Source organism: Silene latifolia, chromosome 9 (genome assembly GCF_048544455.1).
Source record: "Silene latifolia isolate original U9 population chromosome 9, ASM4854445v1, whole genome shotgun sequence".
NCBI classification, from domain to species: Eukaryota; Viridiplantae; Streptophyta; class Magnoliopsida; order Caryophyllales; family Caryophyllaceae; genus Silene; species Silene latifolia.
Window position 1 is genome coordinate 161,056,002 of NC_133534.1, and position 4,202 is coordinate 161,060,203.

At 41.0% G+C, this 4,202-nt stretch overlaps 1 non-coding gene across 1 annotated transcript; it reads right to left on the minus strand.

The window, feature by feature from the left end:
* Positions 1-611: 611 nt before the first annotated feature.
* LOC141604409 (small nucleolar RNA R71) lies at positions 612-718 on the minus strand. Its single transcript, XR_012526110.1, has one exon. It is a non-coding gene; the product is annotated as a small nucleolar RNA R71 (small nucleolar RNA).
* Between the last annotated feature and the right edge of the window lie 3,484 nt (positions 719-4,202).

Sequence of the window (4,202 nt, forward strand, 5' to 3'; positions counted from 1 at the left end):
TCGAGTTGTTTGATATTTTGCATGTCTAGAAGATCACAAGGTAACTTGTTACCCTTTGATCACGAAATTGAAAGGACTTTGACAAACAATAGAAGACGTGCTAGGAGAACTTTGAGAGGTATTGGTGAGGTTGTAGATATTCAACCAAACACTATTGAGTTCGTCAACCCTTTTGCAAGAGGAGGTGAGGAGAACCCAACACAAAATCCAACACAAAATCCAACACAAATCAATCCACAATGCCTAAATTTTCATCACATTCCGTACCAACGGAGGAGAACCTACCCAATGGTACTCCCACACCACAACATTTAACCAGAAATTTCATTGCCAAATCCGCCTTTATCCAATTAGTCGAAAGAAGCCAATTTGAGGGGATGCCTAGTGAAGACCCTCACTCTCACATGGAGACTTTTTGCGACTATTGTGATGCAATTTCTCAAACCGGTGTAACTCAAGAGCAAATTCGATGGGTCTTATTTCCTTTTTCTCTAATTGGCACCGCAAAACAATGGTTGAAAGGCCTTGATAAGGCTACTCTCAAAATTGATTCTTGGAAGAAATTGGCTCTAGCTTTCTACAAAAAGTTCTATCCACCGGAAAAGACTAACATGCTAAGAGCTCAAATTACGGGCTTTAAGCAAAGAGATGAAGAATCCTTGTATGAAGCTTGGGAGCGATTCAAGGGAATTTGTCGCTCATGTCCTCGTCATGGACTTAGCAAGTGGTTCTTGGTACAACAATTTTGGAACGGTCTTTATGAAGACTCAAGAAGCATTCTCAACATGGGATCAAATGGTATGTTCACCGAAGTTGATGACAATCAAATTTGGAATCAGATTGAGGAAATGGCGGTCCATAATTCACAATAGAGTAGACCTCGCAAGGCTACTAGAGGAGGAAAGCATGAAGTGGACTCTATTACTCAATTGGGTGCTCAACTTAGTGCTCACATTGATACCATCAATTTGAAGTTCGAAAAAGCTATGGCTAGACTTGAATAAGCCTCAAAATCACCAAAGCAACATGTTAATGCCATGACGGCATCTTCATCAATCCCAAGTGGGATATGTGAGAATTGTGGAACTTTTGGACATGACCAAAGTGAATGTAGGGGAACAAATGAACAAGTGAATGCTTTTCAAGCATACAAGAGTGGTACCCCTTATTCCAATTATTAGAATGAGAACACCAAACTCCACCCAAATCTCTCATACAAAAGCCAAAATGTTCAAAACCCTCAACCAACATACACCCCACCTCCCATGAGAAACCAAAATCAAAGACCCTTTTACCACCAAAACCAAGGTTACCAAAATCAAACTCCATACAATCAACAAAATGACCAAGGTTTTGATGTTCAAAAAGCGGTCCTCCAAATGCAGAAGAGTCAACAAGAGTTTTTCACTCAAACGCAAAAGGAAAGTCAAGCAAAAGAAATCATCATCAACAACATCCTAGCCCACACCAAAATGTTGGAAACCCAATTGACTCAACTAGCATCCTCAAGCTCACAAAGACAAAAGGGGCAATTACCACCTCAAAGTAATCCCCCGAGACATGAAATGGTTAGTGCCATTCACTTGAGAAGTGGTACGAGATATGAAGCACCGAAGAAGCAAGTTGAGGATGAAGTTGTGGAAGCTTGTGATAAAAAAAAAGTTGTGCAAAACTCCAAGGATGGAGAACCATCAAAAGAAGAAGTTTCAAAGAAAAATGAAGACAATGCCAAGGAGAAGGAGCCCATTGTGATTAGACTTCCTTTTCCAAGTCGTCAAGCCAAGCCCAAATTTGATGACCAACTTGGAAAATTTATGGAGATTGTAAAGAATTTGGAAGTCTCGATTCCTTTCACGGAATTAATCAATCACGTGCCGGCCTATGCAAAATACATGAAGGACATCCTTACGAAGAAGAAGTCGATCCGGAAGCTTGAGACTATCTCCTTCACTAAGGTGAGTAGTGCAATACTTCAAGGGAGTTCACCTCCGAAACTTAAAGATCCGGGAAACTTCTCAATACCGTGTACCATTGGCGACACCACGATCAACAAAGCCATATATGATCTAGGGGCTAGTGTGAGTGTTATGCCATACTTGGTAAGTAAAAGGTTAGGGACGGGAGAGCTCAAGTGCACCAATATCACACTCCAAATGGCCGATAGATCGACGAAGACACCATTGCGGATATGGGAAGATGTTCCCGTTAGAATTGGGAAATTTTTCATCCCGGTGGACTTTGTCATTGTTGACATGGAAGAAGACTCCAACATTCCAATCATTCTAGGTAGACCTTTCTTGCACACCGCGGGTGCGGTGATAGATGTGAAGCATGGAGAGCTCACTCTAGAAGTGGGAGATGAAAGCATAACTTTCAATCTTGACAAGACCATGAGAGCTCCCCGTTTGCATGAACCATGTTTTATGGTTGATCATTATAGCCGGAAGGATGATAGGAAGAAGTCGGAATTCCAATGGAAGAAGAAAGTCGATGATGCTCCATTCAAAGAGCAAGGAAATTGTAACAAAGAGAGCTTGAAAAGCTCACCAAAGTCAAGCAAGGAAGAGGATGGCCTCATTGGCTAAAACAAGAAAGTGGGAGAGTTGTCTCTATCAACTCAAGAGATCTTTAGTGACCAAGTAGATGAAGTTTGTTGTCTTTGGGACGATGAGTTTGAAGGGATTTTGAATCCCTACATTGGTAATGCTATCGATCAAGACCAACATGAAGGACAACAAGTGCAAAGATCTATTGAGGATCTTTATCATGACAATGAACAAGCTTTTGACTACTTCTTCAAGGTGTTGAGTAACATCAACAACACCTTGGACATGCCCCCATGACATCTCACTAAGGATGAGAGTTTGGTAGAGTCCTCTCCAAACCACCATTTGTAAATATTTCTAACTCCCTAACTTGCATTTTAATTCTTATATTGCATTTTTGTCATTTTTGGATTTTTATGCCTTGATCAAGATATTTATCATTTTTGAGAGAAGTGAGGGAGGGACTAATGATTTTATTGATGTGTAGTAACTTAAGTATGGGGATAGCAATTGCCTAGGCTACTCATGCCTTCGTAGTGCCCCTACAATGAAGAACACGGGATTTGAAGAATTAAAATGACACGGGATATGCAAGTGCACGGATGGAACTGAATCTGGGTAGACCAGGAGGAATCCGCTCATCCTGATGGGTAATCCGCTCGTCTTACGGGAATCCGGGCGTCTATTGAAGAATCCGTCCGTCCAAATGAAGTGCAAAATTGAAAATTTTGGTGTGTTAGAGAATCCGAGCGTCCCAGCAGAGAAGACGCTCGTTTGAAAGAATCCGCTCGTCTTAGCAAGAAGATGCTCGTCTTTTTGCCAGCGCATATTGAGAAAATTCGCTGTAACAGAATCCGCTCGTCTCTGAGGGAATCCGCTCGTCCTGAGTTGCAGAAATCCGCCCGTCTTCACTGAAAGACGCTCGTCTTTAGGCGAGATTTTCTGAACCCAAAATGAGCAGAATCCGAGCGTCCCGAAGGGAATCCACTCGTCTTCCCCCTGCAGATTCGAAATTTCGGGTGTTTTAAATACCCCTTCCCACATTCATTCATTCATTCATACATTCAAAACACTACCCATAAACCCCAAAACCCCATAACCCTCATCCTCTCCATCATCAAAAACCAGATTTCCTCAACCAAATTCAACAAAATCAAATTCAAACTTCCTTACAACAACAATTAATCACTCCTTTTTCAATAATAATCAATCCAAGCACCAAAATCTTCAACCTTTGAGTCGATTTTTGAAATACAAAGGCAAATCCTTTCATCTTAAAATCGATTTGGGTATAATTGGAAATTGAATATTTTCAATCTTTTCTTGGTATAATCATCAATGGCAAGAACAAAAGGATCAACAAAGACACTCAAGGCAAAGGCACTCTCAAAAAGGCAACAATGCCTTCAAGCAAAGAAAGCTTCAAGGGCTATGGTGGTTGCTAATGCAAACTTGGAAGTTCAACAACAACAAAATCCTCCCTTGGAAGCAACAACAACAAAAACTCCGGAAATTGCTCAATTACCAAACTATCCGGAGGTAATTTTCATTTCTAACTCCCATAGGGATACATTTTCCAAGTATGCTAAGAAAGCCATTCTACCCACCAAATTCATGTGTGAAGATGCCTTGAACAAATTGGGTGTCCTTGAACAA